This window comes from Culex pipiens, chromosome 2 (assembly GCF_016801865.2).
Source record: "Culex pipiens pallens isolate TS chromosome 2, TS_CPP_V2, whole genome shotgun sequence".
Lineage (NCBI taxonomy): Eukaryota > Metazoa > Arthropoda > Insecta > Diptera > Culicidae > Culex > Culex pipiens.
Genome location: NC_068938.1, coordinates 91814619 through 91838247, shown reverse-complemented (window position 1 = coordinate 91838247; position 23629 = coordinate 91814619). Strand labels below are relative to the sequence as shown.

The following is a 23629-nucleotide window of genomic DNA, read 5'->3' as shown; positions in this document are numbered from 1 at the left end:
AGGAACCGAAAAGCTACGATATCTTACATATTGAAGGAAACATCGGTAGACAAGCTACTACAAAATGAGTATAAGTCGAGCTACAAAATATATGCGCCAGCATTCTCGCGCCAGTATTCGAAGCTCAACTTGACAACTTGTCGATTTGGCGACGAAGCGTCAAAAATCGATGCAGTGTGATTTTTTGACGATTTTTCCGATTAAAATTGATGCTGAATCGACATATTTACGAAGATGGAAATGACGTCCTGCCTTAAAGTAAAACCTATACCTTTCTTTAGTAAGAAAGGCAAAAAGTAAATCGTTCTAAAAATTGATCGGGATTGCCGATCGATGTCGAATTTGTTTCAGATGCTCACTCATGGTCTGTACTATGAATGAAGCAAGAAATTTCGAATAAAATCAGAAATGAAAAATGTTGGCGAAGGTCACCAGGTGGGCTTTTACCTTTTTTTAGGGATTTTTTTTCTTATGGTAGGTCAATCAAACAGCTCTAACTCCAGAACCATATTATGAATCTGGATGAAAATTTGGGAGGTTGTAGGGCTCGAAAAATGCAATTTTTGAGATAAATAAAAGATATGAAAATGAAAAAATTTGACCATATTTTCATTTGAAAACTGTGTATTTTGTTGAAAAGTCTGGCCGCATCCGAAAACAGATGGATATTTCGAAATTTGCGCGGCAACTCGCCCAGGTTCAGCACACTAGCTTTCATCTGCATTTAGAAGAATCGAAGTCGGATATATGGGAGCTGAGAACGGCGCGACACAAAATTTTGCAAAATTTTACCACATACGAACATCACTCGACCTCCACGGAATTTATTTTCTCAAAATTCGAGGGTTGGAGATAGACGAGTTCTGTTAAGGTGAATTGATAGAGCGTCGAAAATCGATGCAGTGTTATTTTTTGACGATTTTTCCGATTAAAATTGATGCTGAATCGACATATTTACGAAGATGGAAATGACGTCCTGCCTTAAAGTAAAACCTATACCTATAAGAAAGGCAAAAAGTGCAACTGAGAAATACACGATTGAAATTCTTTGACCGCTTTTTGTGTTTCTACGCATAATTGTCCCGTGGGTCCCCATTCACCCTATAAGTCCCTAATCGCCCCAATTAGCAGTTTATCACTTTTATTTGTAATCCTCTTGCTAAACAACAGGTAAACAAGACACAACACTTCGTAAAACTGATGATTTTGTGAAAGAAAATAGTTGGTGGGACAATTATGCGTATAAGTACTACGATGGGACAAACATATTTGATGTTGTTTTTAATGAGTTTCCGAACAAAGTATCATATTTTATGTGTTTTTCTGAAAGTATACGTAAAAATAAACTTAAAAATGACAAAAAGTCAGAATAATGACATGGGACAATTATGCGTAGAACGGCAGTATACAACATTAAACATATTTGTGTTGCCACCCTGGTTGTTCTAGACCATGAGACAAGACACGTTTTTCGTGTTACTGCACCTGAGCTTTAATTTTGCTCTCTGTTGCCTCCTCTCTATCACACCATTGATTGCCGGCCTCGTAGTAGCTACAACTCACTGGAGTTCTGGCTCTGTGCTTGTTATGTAATTTGTCAAGGAGGGCGAGATTGTGCGGGAACTGTTTGTTCGCAACCAGGAACCTATTCTGCGAATCGAACCACATTTTTCATAAAGTATCTTTGCCAATAATAACCTTCAAACGAGTGAGTGCTGTTCAAGTGTTTACCCATCCAGGCTAAACAATAATAAAGCGGCCAACTTTTGCATCAGCGCCTGATAACGCCACAGATAAGGATGCAATTTAGTAACTTTCTAATCATGCCATCGTGAATGATGCTCCTCCAATCGTCCAGGTTACCCTCTCTTGTTACGTAAAGGTCGTCGCGTTCACTGGATTAATCCCGATTTCATTCAAGGGAAAACATTCAAGTGGCCACGATTAATTTTCTCAGTAAGGCTTCCACCAAGTGCCAATTAATGACGCTCGTCAGAATGAAGTTTGGGTTTTGCTATCGATCTGCAGTGTGACACAAAAAAAAACACACGAAAACATGAAATCGAGTTACATTGACGTCACTGGCGCAGATTTTTGCTCGTTCTCTCGAGTTGAGTTTAGTTTGATTTGGTAATAAACCAGCATGCATGGCTTTTACGTCGTCATTCCATCGATCGGCTTGAATAGGCTTGAATCCGGTCTCTTTGGAGAGGCGTTTTTTTCTGCCAGCTCGAATGTTTGAAGACGAAAAACTCTAACGTTGGGGAACAAAGGTTGAACGCAGAGATTGACGTGATAAGGTAGAAGCAGATGAACTTGTAGAACATTGCACAATTGAACGGAACTAGGTGTCTTTATCCTACATGTACGGCTGTCCGGCATGCATACAATCGCTTGCTGAATTGGGATTTTTGAAGAGTTGCTTGCAGTCTCGAAGTCATGCATTATTCAGCGAACGTCTAAATATAGATTTATCTGCTGGCAGCAGCAAATGGGCTTCAAATTTTGATTGTTTCTTATTTTGTTCTTCAGTTTAGGTTTCGTAAAAATGTGATTACTTGCTTATGCAATTTTGTTTTTTCAAATAATAATAACATATTTTCAAACACTCTCTAACGCAAAATATTTTTTTCTCGAAGCACCATATTTTTCTTTTATTTAGGATGAGTCATTTTAAGCAACTTTGGTTCTACCAAACACTTTATTTCTCTTTTTTTATATTTTATGTATTTTAATTTGCTTTTATCTTGTTTAGTTTATATTTGTGTTTGATAGTACAGTCCAGACTCGATTATTCGATGCCTCGATTATCCAAAGTTTCGATTATCCGAAGTTCGATTATCCGAAGGTTTATATAAGACTTCGAAAAATCGAATCACGAACAATTTTTTTTTTATTATTTCCAGTATGAGGAATTGTTGCTAGCAATGCAATTAACTGATTCTGCTACCACATAACCGCCAAAACGACGTAAACGCCACGGGCATAAGATTTAATTAAGTTTTTTTTTCAAACCTTTGTTTTCTTATAATATTTGGTAAGTACAAAATAAGGCTTAGGGTTCGTTTTAAGGCTCATTTTAACAAAACGCTATTTTTCCTGGATTAGTAGTGTCTTTACCAATGACTTGCACCTACTATAAAGTATGATTTAACTTTGAGTTATTTTTGTTGAGAGCTTTTAAAAAATCTTGTTCAGGTGGGGCAAGTGTACCATATGGATTTCTGGATCTGGTACATTTCGCCGAATGTCGTTTCGCCGAAGGTCGTTTCGCCGAAGGTCGTTTCGCCGAATGGTACGTTTCGCCGAAAGTCGTTTCGCCGAATGGACATTTCGCCGAATTTTTTAGGTACTGTTTGGGGGTCATCCAAAAACCACGTAGACGCTGAGGGGGTTGTGTGGGGGTTGTTTTTTTGTTAAGATTTCGACATTGTATAAATGGTTGAGAGATGTTCTCTTATGCTATTTAATAGAAAGTGTTTTTAATTTCATGTATTTAAAAAATGCTCTTTTTGAGTTTTTTTGTTGTTGTTTTTAGTAAGAAAGAATTACATCCATACTTACAACAAGTTTAACAAAGACAAGATTACTGTAGGGGCAAACTCTTTTAGAATAGATTTTTTAGACCCTTTTTTTGTTTAAAAAACTGCTGCATAAATTCACAGACAATATTCAAAATTATTTGTTTGAAAAAGAGTGAAACAAAAAAAATATTTTTAAAAACAGTGGATAATTTCAACAGACATGTACATTGAAGTCAGATTTTTTAAAGAACGGCTCATGTTTTAAAGAAATTCAAAAACATGTTCAAGAAAGTTAACTTCGCTTTAAAAACCATCAAAAGAACTCCTCGTTTTTAAAAGAATGTGGAAGCACAACATTATTAATTTTAAAAGAGTAGACAATTTCCAGAAACTTTTTTATTGAAGTCATTAAAATTCGAATTAAATACTATGATAAGAACTGCTCATGTTTTAAAGAATGGAAAAACACAAACAAAAATGTTTAAAAAGATAAAGATGTCTCAAAGAACTGATGTTTTTCCAAACATGTTCTGATCTAGACTGACAACTACACTTAAAACCATCAAAAGAACTGCTCTTTTTTTAAAAGTATGTGAAAACACAAAAAACATATCGATTTTAAAAGAAAAGACGATTTTCAGAAACTTTTTCAAGTCCATAAATTTTGCATTAAAAACTATGATAAGAACTGCTCATGTTTTAAAGAATGTAAAACCACACAAAAATGTAACAAAACTATTGATGATTCTATGAAAAGTTTTTTTTTGCCAAATCATCATTATTAATTTTAAAAGAGTAGACAATTTCCAGAAACTTTTTTATTAAAGTCATAAAATTTCGAATTAAATACTATGATAAGAACTGCTCATGTTTTAAAGAATGGAAAAACACAAACAAAAATGTTTAAAAAGATAAAGATGTCTCAAAGAATTGATGTTTTTCCAAACATGTTCTGATCTACACAGCAAAAAATCCGCACAAATGCTCATCACCTTTGTCAAAATAAACACTTAATATTACACACTGCATGTACAATTTTTGCAAACACAAAAAAAAAGTTGCAACCGACGGGATTCAAACCCAGCACCAACAGTAAGGACTGGCGCCTTAGCCCACTCGGCCATCAGACCGATGAAAAGCTGTAAGGATAAACGCATATATGAGCTTGCTATTTCGGTCAAGTAGGTTTCCCATACTGATGGGCTACATATTTCAGGGTGTAAAATTACATAAAATTGCATAAAATAATGCAATATTTATCTTACACCCAGGCCTTTTAAACGCAGCTGGATTACTACTTTTTTAGCTGTGTAGACTGACAACTAGACTTAAAACCATCAAGAGAACTGCTCTTTTTTAAAAGTATGTGAAAACACAACAAAAATAATATTGATTTTAAAAGAATAGACAATTTTCAGAAACTTTTTCAAGCCATTCAATTTTGCATTAAGAAGTATGATAAGAACTGCTCATGTTTTAAAGAATGGAAAAACACACAAAAATGTAACAAAACTATTGATAATTCTATGAAAAGTTTTTTTGTAATATCAAGTTAGATTATGATAAATTCATTTTCATACTATTTATTTTTATATAAATTTTTCATTTTTGTCGCAAAAGTTTGCAGAGACAAAGAAGTCTTCTTTATTGACAACTGTTCCGCTGAGTTATCCTGATTTTTTTGGAGTAAGGTTAATAGTTTAATCATTTTTTGTCCTTTTCATAATTTTTTTTCATTTTTTTCCTTTTCGGCGAAACGTCCCATTCGGCGAAACGTCCCATTCGGCGAAACGACATTCGGCGAAATGACCTTCGGCGAAATGACCCTCGGCGAAACGACATTCGGCGAAATGTCCCCCACCCTGGATTTCTAGTATGAAAAAAATTCTATTTGCAGCAACAACATATTTTATTGGGAAAAAGTACATAAAAGTACTTAAAAACTGATAAACAATTGTAAAAAAAAAGGTAAACAGGATTTTTTTAAAACTTGTTCTATCAAAGTCTTAGTCAAGGCTTTGAATAAGATGATTATGAAAAAATCCGACAGATTTTTTAACGTTTTTAATGGGTTATAACGAGCATTTCCTTAGCTTGTTACACTTGCCCCACTTTCCCCTAACTATTTTTTTGCTGTGTATCATTTAAATTGTAAAAAACGCGTATAGTCTGATACATTTTAAATCTACTTACTTTAAACACAGCATAAGTTGACCCCTAAATAAATTCCTTTTTTTAAACATTTTCTTGAACTTTAGGAGATATTAAAGATCAAAACTTGGGTGAAACATGGATTTTGGCGAATTTTTGGATCGAAGCCCGCCAGAGGTTAAGAATTTGGCTCAAACTCCATCCAATGTGTATTTTCTAACAAACGCATTATTTCGCAAATTTTTGAGGGTAATGCCTTTTAGATTTTAGTTGAAAATGCCTTGTAGAAGCAGTAATTGAGCGCCAAAGTGCCAGTATGACAACATTAGATGCCCGATGGAAATACATGAAATACATACATAAAGATATAAGCTAATAACATTGCTCATAACTGAAAACATAATATTTTTTCAGTGTAGTAAAGTAACCTGGATAATAAATTAGCTTATATCTGTAAGCCCATACATCCAATTGAAATGTGGTCAAAGACAAACTTATGGGAAATTGGACGAGCTTTTCGGTAAAAATATTTTCGAAACTGAAAAATCAAGTCCGTCATATAAAAATTGCCAAAAACCATCAAAAAACCTATTTTTTCAACATTTTTATTTTTAAAACCGCTGTAACTTCACAAGGATTGGACTTAGGACAACGGTCAATATAGATACTTTTATGTAAAATTGTCTGGAGAATCGATTCCCGTATTCGGCTTTTGAAAATTTTGACGTTTAGAGCACTTTTCAAAAAATCAGTTTCAGTAAATGATTTTTGTATTTTTTTAGGTCAGTTGCTCCATCCTGCATTTTTCGTGAGTCTTTTTGTAACATCTTAGGCTATTTTCACAAAAAAAATGAGCGAAAAAAAATCGTGGGCTCACCTTCAAATATAACTTTTAAACTTAAAAATCAAAAAATCTCATAAAAGTGGAGTGTTTTTTTCTTTCAGTGTATTTTTTTTTCGGAAAGCCCGTCAAATTTCCTACAAGTTTGTCTTTGACCACTTTTTGATACGAAGCAACGGCTTCGAGATACAGCAATATTTAAATTACGAAATACAAAAATATTGAAAACACGTACGCCCTTCTCAAATGTCATTATCGAGTGTAACTAGCTCCATATACACAAAAATGTCTTATATAAGTATAGGATAACATGTCTACAAAGTTTCATTGAAATCGGAGAGGGTCGAGAAAAAAGTACCTAAAAAATTCCTGTTTTGGGCTGGAATTGCTCTTATGACATATTGTTTGCATTCTGCCGAGAGAAAATCCTCTTTGAAATGTGTTTTTGTATTGTGATCTTTAGAAACAAAGGTAAGAAAAATGTTAATAACCAATGCCTCGATGCTAACCACCTGTTTTTTTTTAGGTTTGGACGATTGATGAAATAAATGTATAAATAATAATACTGGAAACATTTTCAATGACAAATGGTTGCAATGGTCTAAATCATTTATATAATTAAGTTCTTCAAAAGTTATGTCAAGAAAGAATCATTTCTGTAGTCCGAGTGATTCCAAAAATGTTTTTTATTGCAATAAAACCTATCTTAACATTTTTAGAATGGCGTTCAAAAGACCTTCCGAATGTGTGGTAAACATTGAAGATCTGGAAACGCTGTAATAAGTTATGAGTACTTGAGTGAAATTTATATGACTTTTGTAAACCAAAACCAGTGTTACAGCTCCTCGAGAAATCTCCCCACACCAGGGGGCAATCAGTTTCAATTTTGCATTTTTTTAAATTCTTCAAGCAAACAATCTTCATTTGAATTTTTGGCCATTAATCGCAAATGAGCGAGTGGTCTTCCAGCAGAGTCTTCCACTCGCTCCCGGAGAGGGTCAAACGTGAGTCGGTCGAAGGAAGATAAGGTAGAATGCAAATACGGTTGGACTCACATTCAGGAACAACACCTCATCGACGTAGGTATATTGAACGTAGCAAGAACCGTGATTTGCGTGATTTGGACGCGAGGAAGGATTGCGCTTCAAAGACCTACGTCAAACTCGTCCGATTTCACTCTTCGTTTGACCTCTAGATAAGCCGGCTCGAACCGCCTCAGCTGCACCCCTTCAGGAGATGCAAATGAGTTTTAGGTCGGGACGTCCCGACTGAACTCACCTAAGCTCTCGTCTTGTATATAAACATCAATCTCATGACCTATAACTATTAATCTTGTTCCAACCGTTCGACATGCAAAAATCGAATGTGTTCTAGATTCTACAATATCGAAATCAATACAAGCCAGATAATCGCCAGTGTTTCATGGTCGTTGGTCCCAAATGAAACTGATCACTTTTTTTTAACCTTCAACGAAACGGGCGCTGAGCCTTTCCAGACTTGAAACAGGTTTCTCGTGCGCGCGTTGTTGTTTTCCGACTAAATATTGTTTTGTTGATTTATATTGCATCTGTGTGGAGTGAGAGAGAGAGGTGCAACGTTCATACCGCACCCTGAGTTCAGTTTGTTACAGCGACGACTTGAAAGCACTCTGGTGAAACGAAATAGGCTTACAAAACGGAGTTTCTGCCGCCCGAATGCATTCGATTAGCCAGTTGTATAAGATGCAGCCGAAGGGTGATCAAAGTTTAAATTAAAAGTGTTACGTTTTACCGTGACCACGGTGGAACTCGTTTATGATACTGTAATTTAATGATCAAACTTTAAAACTTTTTAAATTTTAAAGTTGATTTAACATTTCCAAGCTCTCAGTGAGCTGATGATGAAGTACATCTACAACGGGTAAGCTGTCTTGCGCAGCGAAGTTTTTCCACGTTAAAAGACAAAACATACTGTGGTTTGGTTTTAAGCTTTTCTATTTCTATAATTTTTCTTAGCAAATCTAGAAGGTTTTTTTTGTCTTTCCTTCTCTTGCCAAATCCATTGTTAGAATATCCAATTACATCAAAATGAACTATAGTACAAATCATAGTTGAAAGGAACTAGAAAACTCTATTAGGTTATAATAAATACGACATTGTGAACTGATTATTTACTAATAAAGTTGATTAAATTTAATAAATCTTCAATTGGTTTGCAAAAGGACCAAAGCACCATGTGTTAACTAAAGATTTTTTTTTGGGTTTGAACAATTTACGAGAATTAATTTTTTTAAAAAGTTTAGAGTACAATGTAATACGATTGTTTTTTTTTATATTATTATTTTATAATCAAAAAGGGTTGAATTTAGATTCTTGAGGCACAGATCTGAGAAAGACGTGCAACTTAAAAAAAGGAAAAAAATCATGAATTCAATGAAATTTTGCAAATTTTTAGTAGCAGATAACTGTTATAATTTTGTTATACTTATGTTATTTTTTTGAAAATTATGTTTTTAAATACACAGCAAAAAAGCAGTATTCCATTTGCATGTAAAAGGCCTAGATGTAAAATAAATTTTACATTATTTTACGTAATTTTATGTAATATTGCACCCTGAGTATGGGAAACCTACTTGACCGAAATGTCAAGCTAACACAGTAAAAGATTGTGTTAATTTGGAAGATGTAATTTTGGATGGTTGAATATTACCTCAATTATGATGTTATTTCACATCAATTCCGACTAAAAAAGTGATATTACATGAGAAAAGTTGTAAAATTAAATTACACATGCAACTTAAAAAAAGGAAAAAAAACATGAATTCAATGAAATTTTGCAAATTTTTAGTAGCAGATAACTGTTATAATTTTGTTATACTTATGTTCTTTTTTTTGAAAATTATGTTTTCAAATACACAGCAAAAAAGCAGTATTCCAGCTGCATGTAAAAGGCCTAGATGTAAAATAAATTTTATATTTTTTTACGTAATTTTATGTAATATTGCAACCTGAGTATGGGAAACCTACTTGACCGAAATGCCAAGCTAACATAGTAGAAGATTGTGTAAATTTGGAAGATGTAATATTGGATGGTTGAATATTACCTCAATTATGATGTTATTTCACATCAATTTCGACTAAAAAAGTGATATTACATGAGAAAAGTTGTAAAATTAAATTACACATGCAACTTAAAAAAAGGAAAAAAAACATGAATTCAATGAAATTTTGCAAATTTTTAGTAGCAGATAACTGTTATAATTTTGTTATACTTATGTTATTTTTTTGAAAATTATGTTTTTAAATACACAGCAAAAAAAGCAGTATTCCATTTGCATGTAAAAGGCCTAGATGTAAAATAAATTTTACATTATTTTACGTAATTTTATGTAATATTGCACCCTGAGTATGGGAAACCTACTTGACCGAAATGTCAAGCTAACACAGTAAAAGATTGTGTTAATTTGGAAGATGTAATTTTGGATGGTTGAATATTACCTCAATTATGATGTTATTTCACATCAATTCCGACTAAAAAAGTGATATTACATGAGAAAAGTTGTAAAATTAAATTACACATGCAACTTAAAAAAAGGAAAAAAACATGAATTCAATGAAATTTTGCAAATTTTTAGTAGCAGATAACTGTTATAATTTTGTTATACTTATGTTCTTTTTTTTGAAAATTATGTTTTCAAATACACAGCAAAAAGCAGTATTCCAGCTGCATGTAAAAGGCCTAGATGTAAAATAAATTTTATATTTTTTTACGTAATTTTATGTAATATTGCAACCTGAGTATGGGAAACCTACTTGACCGAAATGCCAAGCTAACATAGTAGAAGATTGTGTAAATTTGGAAGATGTAATATTGGATGGTTGAATATTACCTCAATTATGATGTTATTTCACATCAATTTCGACTAAAAAAGTGATATTACATGAGAAAAGTTGTAAAATTACATATTTTCAGAGGAAAAATTACACATTTTCAGCACATAAAAGATGTACCCCTTCCCAGATGTAATATTTCCATGATTTTTTTACTGTGCATATATGCGTTTATCTTTTCCATTCTTCATCGGCATGATGGCTGAGCAGGCGCCTTACGCCAGTCTTTACTGATGGAGTTGGGTTTTATTCACCCCATTCGATTAGGAGAATGTCCCGAAAATTTCACCATGATTAAAATTTGACTTTGAAAATCACTCAAAAAACTTGTTTTTCCTGTTTTTTTTTTAAATTAATCAAACATACGTAGTAAAAAATAGTGTAAATTTAGGAGGAGTAATTTTGGAAGGTAAAAAAATAGTTTGAAAATGGCATTCATATACTGATTTCGTCTGATTTAACAAAACTGCAGAATTTTTGTCAAGAGAATAAAGATACCGCCTTTGAAGAAAATGACAACCCTCTGCACAGCTCTTTCATGGCCCAGAACATTTGAGGTTATGTAGAAAATCATCCTTTTTCAGGGTTGTTACGGGAGAGTCGAAAAAAAAATCCGCGCAGAATCCGCGCCGACCTAAATTCCAAAACCGCGCGAAATCCGCGCCATATAAAAAAACATCGCGGCCATCATTTAAGAAATTTTATTTTTTTTATGAAAAAAAAACTTATACAGAATGAATTTGATAAAAAAAAACTCGTTTTATGTTTAAAGGCTCCAAAAGAATGAAAGCAATAAATCCATTTTTTAAAATACCTCAAGAGACGGTCAAGGCAAGGGTCATGAAAAAAAATCTTCAAAATAAAAAATACAAAATTAAAAACCTAAAAATTTAACTTCAAAAATTTAGGCTCAAAAATAAGGCCGTTGCAAATATTTTTTAAAGTTTATGTCACCCCCCCCCCTTCAAAAAAGGTCTGAAAATCAGGGGGCAAAACAAATATTTTTCTAAAAAACTTCAAAATTTCCATGAAAATAGAAGTCTAATCAACTGAAAACATTCTAAAATGCATTTTTCTGCATTGATAATCATATTTAGCATGTTTGGGCTTGTTTAAAAATGTTTTGAATTTTTATGAAATTCCAATGTACAGCACCACAAAAAAAAAAAATTTCGCAAAAAATAAAAATTTTGTCAATACTTAGATATTTTGAAAACTAATGATGGCACAACAACTGGACAGGTGTATAAAGCATTTAAAAACACTTTTTTCATTAAAATGTTGAAACTATGGCTCGGAATTTCAATTTTAATACTTTTTTATTTTTTTGCCCCCCCCCTCGACTTTGTTCAGAGTCGAGGGACATAAACTTCAAAAAATATTTGCAACGGCCTTAATCAAAATCTAAAATGTTAATATTATAAAATTTTAAATTTCAAAAGTCCAAAAATTCAAAATCTACGAACTTTTATACAGTTTTTAATCCAGAATCCACGCTAAAATTTCACTACGAAAGAAATTTAATTTCCGATATTTAATATCTAGAGTTTTTTTTGAAAAGGTCCTATAAACAAAATTTTAAATTTTTGCTTTTTGGGTGTTTTTAGAACCGCCTTGAGTCAGGGGTATTCAAAAACACCCAAAAAGCAAAAAGTGAAAATTTTGTTTATAGGACCTTTTCAAAAAAAACTCGAGATATATTTTCTTCTCATAATCTCAAAATCTCTAACATAAAATATGACTTCAAAAATTCTGGCATTCAAGAATTTAAGAATTTAAGAATTTATGAATTTAAGAATTTAAGAATTTAAGAATTTAAGAATTTAAGAATTTAAGAATTTAAGAATTTAAGAATTTAAGAATTTAAGAATTTAAGAATTTAAGAATTTAAGAATTTAAGAATTTCAGAATTTAAGAATTTAAGAATTTAAGAATTTAAGAATTTAAGAATTTAAGAATTTAAGAATTTAAGAATTTAAGAATTTAAGAATTTAAGAATTTAAGAATTTAAGAATTTAAGAATTTAAGAATTTAAGAATTTAAGAATTTAAGAATTTAAGAATTCAAGAATTTAAGAATTTAAGAATTTAAGAATTTAAGAATTTAAGAATTTAAGAATTTAAAAATTTAAGAATTTAAGAATTTAAGAACAGAGAATTATAAAATTTTGGAATTTGATAATTTAAAAGCTTAAGAATACTAACAGTATTTTAGATTTGAGAATTATTTTTGTTGTTTTCTATATTGTTTTGAATTTTTGTTTTTTAGTTTATAAATTTTGACTTTTTAATTTAGTTTTTTTTAATTTTCAAATTTTTTGTATTTTGAATTTCAGATTTCTAAAATTTTGAATTTTGAAATTTTAGATTTTTTAAATTACACTTTTAGAAATTTCGAAAAAATAATAATATGTATCTAGATTTTTGTCGTTAAAACAACTATTAAAACAAAAAAAAGTTTCGAATTTTTGAATTTCTGAAGCTTTGAATTTGGAATGTTCTGATCTTTTTATTTTCGCCAAGAATGTTTAAATTTAGAAAAATATTCTACGATTAAATTCCATCTAAAGTTCAAAAGTGGAGGCCAGCTTCTGTTACGTTCAATCAAGCTCATATTTGGCGCCCACCAGAAAAAAGCCCCAATAATAGTTTTTGTTACACATTCTAATGTCTATATCTTCGGGAAAAGTTTGTAATATTTGATTTACAACATTAAAAATTGAATAAATTCAGTATAAAATTAAAATTAAATAAGGTTAAAAATCATTACTCAAAACTCATTCAGAGCCAAAGATGGTAGGAAATGACAAGAAACATATAAAAAATAATTTCTACATAATCTGCATCTTAATTTTTCGACGTTTCGTACTAAGAAAATACAAACAAACATTTTCAGAAGAAAATTCAATTAATGAAAAATATATTGCACTCAAAGGAAAAAACTAATTATCGTAATTCCTGATAATATTTTTCTTAATAACTTGAAAGTAATTCTATCGCTCTCAATTAATTTATTTATCAAAATTGCCATCCGCGCGAAATCCGCGCCTGAGCAAAATTAGCCAGCAAATCCGCGCCAGATCCGCGCTATCCGCGCGAAACGCGCCATCCGCGCGATCCGCGCCGTCCGTAACAACCCTGCTTTTTGTAGTCGTCTCAATAGTATTTTTTATCATAACTTTTCAACAACTTAAAGAAACTTTTCAATTATCAATGTCAAGTTGTAGGACCCTAAGCCTTACCACATCCGGACAAAGTTCGTTCAGCCTAAGCCGAGAAAATCATTTGCATATTTTTGATCAGACATTCGCTCAGAATTCGATTCTGAGTCGATAAGTATAAATGAAGATAGGTCTAGGGGTCAAATTAAAAGATCATTATCCGAGTGATTTTATAGCCTCTCTTCAGTAAGAAGGCAAAAAGGGATACTTTTTTCTGATTTTTTTTTAATTCTTACTTAAACTTACGATATCGGGTTCCGTAAAAATCTTTTCAAAATTATAGAGTTCACGGTGTTTGTAAAGTTCTGTAATCATTGACTTCGCACAAGTATGATGAAAAAATACTGTACTTAACTGGCAGGAATAACCAAAATCCCGATAAACTTTTTTGCCTCAAGCTCATCAAAGAGAACTATCCTTTTTTTCATGGGTTGACCTTCGGACCTCGTTTACCAAAACCGGAATTTACCAACAAAGCCTCTAAGTGTTGTTCCCCAGCGTATTTTCTATTAATTTACGAGCAAAATCAACCCTCGGGATCGTTACGGCACATTTTGTGTGTTCGTATGATCACATTAAGCGTTATTACCCACCGAGCAAAGTAGCAAAGATCGGCGACGGCAGCTCAGGTCCGCAGCAGCAGATGTAAACAAAAAAGCGACAACACTTTAAACGCCGATTCATGATGGGTTATTGTGCCGGCACAGGTCGCGTCGTCGTCGTGGCCAACGTGACAAACGCGCACACCACCTCAATTTCGCGTACGTCGTCGTACTCGTAATATGAAGACGACGACGATCAACATCATTATGTGAGCTACAGCTCTTGACAACGGGCGTTCGGTTGAGCCGTCCATTAACAAACAACAACAAATCCGTTTCTCTCTCTGGCTGACGCTCTCAACATCAGGCCACATCTCGTACGATATCCAATCCGCCAATGTCTTGGCGGGTTGGACGAGGATCTACAGACTCACACAAACACCAGCAGCAGCAGTACTACCACGTGCGCGAATTCTGCAGCGATGTGTGCTCTTCATTCAAGTCTCGCGCACACAGCGGAATCGATATCTCGGCTCTGGATATTGGTCGCGAGTTTTTTTGGACAGTATCGTCTATAAATTACGTAACGCTACAAACATGTACCCACGACGATCACGGTGCCACGGTGATTGCCCTCACAGCTTTGGGGACGTACCTGTTGATCAGCGAAACGCTTCGTCAAGTTGTTGAGTTCTGCAAAGAAAAAAACAGAAAGAAAAACACCTCGATAAATATGACTTTGTCAACCAGGCAATGTCCGGTCATATTTCAAAATCTGCCTCGGCAAGCACCGTTTCGTTCCAAAATGCAAATCCCTCTTTAAGCTTACGCAAGCTGGTATATTTCAATAACTTGCCACGCCAATGTTTACATGTGGTCACATTTTTGTACCCCGCCACCAAACCTCGCGCATACCTGCAGAGCAGCTCGATTTTAAGCAGTGTTGGTGAGCCGGCATTTTGAACCAGTCAGCAGGCAAAAATGTGACCTCTTTGGAGAAGTTTGCCAATTTTGTATGAAATTCAAACGCACTTCCGTGCGCTAGCTTATCTACACCCAAAACCGTGTCAATTGACCGAATCTTCCATAATGGGTCGCGCGCAGTCCACTCGAGAAATTTCCTAATCTCTCCGCGAAAGGTGTAACTGGTTGGTTTGTGTGGTGGCACGCGAATACACGCAAACTCAAGTGCAAGTAACGAAATACACACAAACATCGTGTGCTTCGGATCATAGCCAGAGAGTGGGGTGCGCTAAGCTTGACCACAAATTTATTTAGTAAATTAATTTTGTATCAGGCATGTTGTCTCACAAGCAGAAGGTTTAGGAATCTTAGCCCTGATTGGTCGTCTTGAAATTTAAACTTTGGAATTGAAAAAAGAATATTTTAAAAATACGACTTAAATCAGGTGGAATTCGAACTAACATCTTAGGATTCATAGACCGGGACCCGTAGTGATGAACCATGTCATTTTCTTCTATTAAACAAGCGCTGATCTCTGGCTAGCCTCAGAGTTAGAGGTCAGACATTGCCCAACGACCTCGGATTGTCCGACAGAATCTCTGTCATTAAAAAATGGGTCGTTGGAAACAGCGCCGACCTTTTGCTTGTTACGGCGGTAGACTTCTCGGTCTAAACTTCAAGACTTTTTATATGGCCCAAAACATCCTAAGTGATTAGTGCAGTGCTTCTGGGGACGCGCAGTCCTGTTTTTTCGCGATAATTTTCGTCTCTTTTGTGTCGCTGTTTGTGTTCAGATTATGTTCCACCAGTGCAAGCGGATGGTTGTGTTTGTGTGCAAAGTGAAGAAAAAAATCAGGATTGTGCCTGCAAGAATGAAGGGACGCGTTGGTTGGAGGAAATTATACAATTATGGTTGTGTTTGTGTGCAAAAAAGCAAAAAAAAATGAATAAAAGAAAAAAAAAAAACAAATCAGGATTGTGAGATAGATTTTTGCGGTGTTCGCTTTGTGCTGTATTCGGGATCGTGAAAATCAGGAGTGAGTCGCGCTGTGGTTATAAAACAAGATCGATCTTGAAAATTATTCCCATAGCTCCGTAGCTCGGAGGGCTCGACGTCGGTTGTTTGTATTTTAAGCCCTCAACATAGCATCGTAGCTCGAGAGGCAACGAAAATCAATACCTTATCTAGCTAACAGAAGATCGGAAGGCACTTGATGGTTGAGTTCGTCGCGTCTATTCCGTAACAAATTCATGAACTAAATGATTATATAATTAAAAATCAGACTACGCTATAATTGCAGCATTGCGTTTAACACCTCATTCTATAAATAAAAATTATTTGGTTTTATCTTTCCACAGCCGGCTGTCTAAGATTAAACCATTTCACTAAAAATTTAACAACAGTTAAACGGGAAGTGTCTCATCCGCAGCATCCGATTGTTTGCCTTGAGAATAAAATATAATACCTTTCAACAAACACTATGATTTTGGGTCGCATCATCATCTTCTATGATGAATCCTGACCAAACACCCTATCCTACTAACAAGTTTTCAGGTTCCTGGCGCTCGTGGGGTGTAAGCACAGAGTAAATCAGCTGCCCTAGTAGCAACCTGCGCTAACTAACATTCCCGTCCCTTAAAATCGAGATCTAGAAACTGACATGGCGGGCGCCGTTGGTGGCCAACTAGGTCGTGCGAGCTGTCAGTTATGGTCAAGGTACATAGAAAATTATGGTAAGACAGATATCAAAGTGATATCATGTAAATTTTATCACACTTTTTTTAATGTTTTTTTTTTTTTAAGGGGCTGAATTTATTCACTATGAACTTGGCAGTGGCAGTGCGTGGCCGAATGGTTACGCTGTCCGCTTTGTAAGCGGATGATTCTGGGTTCGATTCCCATCTGCTGCAACCTTCCATCGGATGAGGAAGTAAAATGTCGGTCCCGGCCTTGGTTGTAAGGCCGTTAAGTCATTCCAGGTGTAGGAGTCGTCTCCATGCCATAAGTACAAACAACACACCAAACCAAGCCTACTCCGGCGGAATCGCTGGTGGCGGTTGGACTCGCAATCCAAAGGTCGTCAGTTCAAATACTGGGGTGGAAGGTTCCTTAGAGTAGAAAGAGGTTTGGGTGCTCTCCCCATTCAAGCCTTCGGACTCCTAGGTTCGAGCAGAAACTTGCAATAGAGACCACAAAAGACCCGGGGGTCGTTAATGTGGATGGTTTGATTTTGATTTTTTTTATTTATGATCATATTTAAATGTATTTACACAGTTGTTCTTTTTCTCCACCATTAACAACAGATTGAATTTCGCAAAATTGAAACCACGTTTAACCAAACGTTTCACGCAGATCGCGGCCATCAAGAATTTGAAACAAATCCAGATTTGATTCACAAATTACAAAAGACTAAACATAACTCACAAAACAACGATTTTTTCAAACAATTTCTTTGATCGGTTTAGAATTGCCAAACGAAATACACAGAAAAAAATTGTGTAAATTTGGAAGGTGTAATTTTGGAAGGTTGAATATTACCTCTTTTATGATGTAATTTTACCTCAATTTAGACTGAAAAAGCGACATTACACCAGAAAAGATGTAAAATTACACATTTTTAGAGGTAAAATTACACATTTTTTCTGACATAAAAAATGTACCACTTCCCAGATGTAATATTACCATGATTTTTTTTTCTGTGTAGCTCAAAGCTAAATCGAACCCGGTACACACACGACGCTTGACATAAACAAATTTGACAACTTCAAATTTATAAGTATAAAAATTCATGAAAAGCCTATTAAAATTAAAAAAAAACTTTGAAATAATATATTTTGATTTGAAAATCTGCCATACCATGAGCGTCGTAAGCCTTGAAACGCTGGTGCAATTTTGACAGTTTGAGCTGGTGTGAAAACGACGACAGAGCTCGCACCACGCAGGTGGCCAATGACTGTTACCTACTCGCAACTGATCTTGTTTTGGCAATCATGGTGTTTTATCTTTTCAGCGCGTTCATACATGCTGTTGATAAGGGAAATACCACTTGATAGTCGAAGCCTATGATCAGTACTGCTGAAAGGATATTACGGTTCTGTTCAGCAACGGAGAAGGACAACCATGGGTGGTCTCTCATGCTCATGCTCAAAACATCCTAAGTTGTTGCAAACATGCATTGTAGCCTTCCTACTTTTTAAGAAAACTCGAAATGTAAAAAAATAGCTGGCCTTCATTGCCACCTTTTTAAAGCTGCTGGTTTTGTTAAATAGTCACCCGTTGTCTCGGAATTTGCCAAATAATTCCAGCTGTCAAAATGTTTATGCGCCCTTTTCAAATGTTGCTCCATAGGTCATATTTCGTATGATTTAAAGCCTTTCTTCAGTTAGGATTTGTCAGACTAACAGAGAGTTTAGAGATATTAGATTGAACGTATAAAAACATTACAATTAAAAAAAACGTTACTTTATCCAACTCAAGGTTGTTGGTGCCTTCCTCACATTAATATACTTTTGATAGGGTTGTCAGATTTTCAACCTATTGTACTCATTGGAAAGGTCTTTTGATTACGCACCTAACGATGGGTCGCATGATTGATCAGAACAACATTTTCACCAAATATTTGAGAGACTTTAAAAAAGTGCATAATGGACACTTAAGTTCTCATAACTTTGGATAGGGTTGTAAGATCTTCAATCTTTTAGGCGCGTTGGAAAGGTAGTTTGATTACTTATCTTACATCGGGTTGCATGATAGATCCGGGCAAAGTTTTCACCAAAGTATCTGAGATCCGGCTTCAAAAAAGTGTATAAATAACTCTTAAATGCTTATAACATTTGATAGGGTTGTCAGATCTTCAATGTTTTGGACTCGTTAGAAAGGTCTTTTAAATACTTTTCTAAAAATGTATAACAAGTCGGATTTTCTTACAAAAACCACCCTTTTACAATCTTTCGGACTTTAGTCAAAATCGTTTTTTAGCAGAACTTTTGAAGTACTTAACTAAAATTTATAATTTTCAATAGCGACTTATGGGACCCCAAGACGTATCGAATGAGACCAAAACAGACAAAATCGGTTGAACCAGTGCCGGGATAATCCAGTGCACACTTATTTTTTTTCTTTTGTATACGTGAAGGTGGGTCTAGGAGGTCAAATAAGGAAGTTCATTTTTTGAGTGATTTTATAGCCTTTCCTCAGTAAAAGTAAAATCTTAAACATTTTGGATACTCATCCAACAATGCGCCCATTTTTAATCCGGACATCATTTTCATCAAAATATCAGAGATCCGAGCCATATTGTTAAACAGATTTGATTTTGGTAGATCGTAGTAGATTTTCTTGAAAAAAATGAAAGCTTCCAACTGTCAAAAATCTATCAATTCATCTTGTGTGATCAATGTGTCACACAAAAAAAATGTGGTAGATAGGGTAGATATTTAAGTTACTACCGCGATCAATTTTTGACAGTTCGGCGCCAGCGAATTATTTCAGGAAAATCTAGCACGATCTACCGAAATCAAAAAGGTGTAAAAATAACACTTAAGTGCTTATAACTTTTGATAAAGTTGCCAGAACTCCAATTTTTTGGACTCGTTGGAAAGGTCTATTGATAACTCATCCAACGATGGGTCGTATGAACATAATTTTCACCCAAATATCTTAGATCCGGCCAAAATAAAGTGCGTAATTAACACTTAGGTGCTCGAAACATTGTATAGGGCTGTCAGATCTTCAATCTTTTAGGCTCGTTGGAAAGGTCTTTAAGGTGAAGCCGTTGATCATTTTCGGAGAAAATTGATCATCACTATAAAATATTCTGTACTAAATTCGATTTAACGAATTTCAGCACCAAAAGGAATCAGCATGTGCCGGGTGTTGAGTTCTTTAAGGCACTGAAAGAATTTTCGATCTAAATCAAATGCGTTTAAACATTTATATTATTTTGTGGTACAATCATTGACGTCATTAAGGTGAAGCCGTTGATCATTTTCGAAGAAAATTGATCATCACTCTTAAATTCTCTATATTAAATTCAATTTAACGAATTTCTGCACCAAAATGAATCAGCATGTGCCGGTTGTTGCCTTCTTGAAGCCACTGAAGGAATTTTTGATCTAAATCAATTGCGCTTCAAAATTTATATAATTTTGTGGTACAGTCATTACTTAACTTAGCAAGGAATGGGATAATCGTTACCAAAATGTATCAGCATGTGTAGGACACTATTCTAAACAACTTGTAGAAGGAATTTTGTCAAAATATTGATGGGGACGCAAAACTTATATCTTTGAACAAAAAATCATGGCGATGATGGAAGTCTTCACGTTAATCAATCATTAATAAATCGACGTCGTCGTGCTATCTTGTCGCACCCGCCATTTCGACGTTCCGAGAAAAACGCGTTTTAATGTTTGACCTTGAATAAACAAAAACTAGAGCACGCAATGTAAACAATAACAAACACGTTTTGTTTGGCTGACCATTCTGTGCATTGTCCCGAAGTTTGGTTGAAGTTGGTTGCTGGAGTCCCGAGTTATAATTACAAATGTTTACGGTAGTCTAACTTGTACGTGCGTCAAACGCGTTCTGACCTGAAATCCCTTTGGCCAGTTGTCGCACTTACATCAATTTTCAGGGAGCGACAAGATAGCACGACAAGATTGAAACTACTTTCATATGTAAAGTGACAACAATGCACGGAGTTTTTTCGGTTTTCATTGAATATCTCAGGATTGAAATCGAATTTTGGGGATCTGTGAAGGTCAAAAGGTGAGGCATTGTGAGCTGCACAAAATAGCGTTCTTAACTCAATTTGGCCCAAAATGCACGTACGACAAGTTAGCACGACGGCGACGAAATGATGATTTCCATAACTTTACAAGGAATGGGGTAATCGTTACCAAAAGGAATCAGCATGTGTAGGGCACGATTCTAAACAACTGAAGGAATTTGGTCAAAATATTGAAAGCGACGCTAAATTTATATCTTTGAACTTGAAATCATGACAATGATGGAAGTCTTCACGTTAAATACCTTTCTAAAAATATATAGCATGACAGGTTTGCTTACAAAAACCAACCTTTTTACAATCTTTCAGACCTTCGCTCAAATAGTTTTTGAAACATAACTTTTGAACTACTAGAATCAATATCATAATTTACAGATAGTGACTTAATGGATTCGCAGACGGATCGAATGAGACCATTAAAGGTCAACATTGGTTCAGCCAGTAACCTTTAAAAAATAATTTAGGATTATTTTGATCAATAAAATTCTAAAAATTTTGAGAATTTGATTCTGAATCGATATAGGTACATACGAGTAGGAGGTCTAATTAAGAAGTTCATTTTTTTAGTTATTTTATAGCCTTTCCTCAGTGTGGAAGGCAAAAATGGGTTCCAAGATTTAATCTTAAATTTGAACCCCAGCTTCCCCAACCCAATTTCGTTTCGGCCAACACGTCACAAACCTGCCGTGGCCATTAGGTGGCACACACGCACTCGAGTAGGGGGAAAAACATTGCCGTTGTATTTACTTCACGAATACCGCCGCGACGCAAATAAAAGCCCCAACCCAAGACCAGAGAGAGAGCCAAAAGAGAGTTGTTGAAGACCACAAGCAAACTTTCCTCCTCGGGTTTTTTGCGTGCTTCGTCGTGGAGCAAAATTCTTTCGACTCTTTCGTCGATTCTTTTTACATTTTCGCCTTTTTTTCAATCCGTCTAGTGGGAACTGAAATGTAAATTTCACCAGTCGGCTCCTCGATTTTCATGCATTTCACAGGCCTTTTAATTTATGCAACCGCCCCAAGAAGTAACAGTAAAAATCCGCCCGCCCCGGAGAACGAACCGAAGAGCAGCAAGCCAAGTGGCCATCTCTCCGCCGAAAAATCAATTGTTTTTCCTGCTCCGGCGAATCCCGAACTTCCGGCGCGACGTCGCCGTGACGTGGACACGTACCTGCAAGGTGCGCTGGGCCGGGTTCCGCCAACAACGATGGAGGCAGAGATTCCTCGGTTTCCGGAAGAGAGTTGTCAAAACTTTCTTTTGGTCACACACAATAAAAAAATTTCACTCGCGGATTGATTTTAGCCCGAAAAACTGAAACCTCATTCACCGTCCGACGACGACCGAGACCGAAACGAACTGACAAATGGAGGAGACTCTCTCCGGGTTTGTGGCTGCTCTCGTGCGATGAGGCGCGCGAGTGTTGTTGTTTTTGTTGCGTTAGAGAGAGAAAGAGAGCGAGCGGGTGAGGTACACGCACATTCAGAATGACCCATTTTGGAGTTATAACCACTCTATTTCGATCAAAGCCGAATCTACTCAGGAATGAGTAAAATCTCAAAACCTATTTAGGAGTTTAATGCGTTTTATTTACAAAATTAATAAAAGGAATAATTTTAAACTAAAATCCGGGACCGGTGGTGTAGAGGTAAGCGTGGTTGCCTCTCACCCAGTAAGCCTGGGTTCGATCCCAGAAGCTCACGGTAACATTTTTTTGAGACGAGATCACGCCTTTCTTCGGACGGGGAAGTAAATGTTGGCCCCGGTCTAACCTAGAGGTTAGGTCGTTAGCTCAGTCCAGGTGCAGGAGTCGGCACCTGGCAGGCAGTTGGACTAATAATTCAAAGGTTGTCAGTTTGAATCCCGGGGTGGATGGGAGCTAAGGTGTAAAAAGAGGTTTGCAATTACCGCATCAATCAAGCCGTCGGACACCTAGTTTCGAGTAGGAATCTCGCTGTAGACACTGTAGAGCGAAAAATTTGTTTTTATAAAAAAAAAAAGTAATTTAGTCCTAAAATTAAGCTTAAATTTGCGATATTATTGTTCACAACGAGTACAATGACCCTCTGAACGACCACAAAGGATTTAAAATGGATTTTTAATTAAATATTTAAAAAAATATTTCACGCCTGTCAAGAAGGTCCAACTTGATCCTTAAAAAAAATGTTGTCTTGTCAATATTTTTTTTGCATTGAAATGAAAAAAAAGTGATCAGAAATGGGTTTTAATCGTGTTTTTTTACCGTTTTACATGAAAATTTACATAGGGCTTTAGTACCTAATTGGGCCAATGTGAATTTGTAAACAAATAGTGTATCTTGCTAACGTCAATGTATGTTTATACTTGGAGTGAGCAGGACACACTCTTTGTTTATAAACTAACATTGGCCCTTACTTATATGCTTTGTTTAGCTTGATTTACTGCTTGCAATAGAGTTATTGCGTGTACGTACACGAAAAAAAGTGAGGTTAAATTTTGTCCGGCCAGCAAAATCAAGTGGTGCGCTAGTGTGCGTACGCGAAACGTCATAAAGCTCTATCGAGCTGTCAAATCGCAACATGGAGTTAAACTTTCTGTGCAGTTGCTGTGAAGCTTACCAAGGCTTTTCAAAAAGTTTAACTCCATGTTGCACGCACACACTCTCACTTTTAATTTCTCGATAGCTCTTTATGACGTTTCACGTACGCACACTAGCGCACCACTTGATTATGCTGGCTGACAAAATTTAACCTC

At 35.2% G+C, this 23629-nt stretch overlaps 1 protein-coding gene across 4 annotated transcripts in view; it reads right to left on the bottom strand.

Moving 5' to 3' along the window:
• Window positions 1-22268, bottom strand: part of LOC120428532 (ATP-citrate synthase-like) — an 82611-nt gene extending 60343 nt beyond the window's left edge. For 3 of the 4 annotated variants that reach the window (XM_052709156.1, XM_052709158.1, XM_052709159.1), the window contains exons 1-2: window positions 22070-22268; window positions 14803-14840 (exon numbers count right to left, since the gene is read on the bottom strand). The gene's annotated coding sequence lies outside the window, so the exon portion shown is untranslated. The remainder of the gene's footprint in view (window positions 1-14802; window positions 14841-22069) is intronic. The other variant, XM_052709157.1, reaches the window with a different exon arrangement.
• Window positions 22269-23629: the final 1361 nt, after the last annotated feature.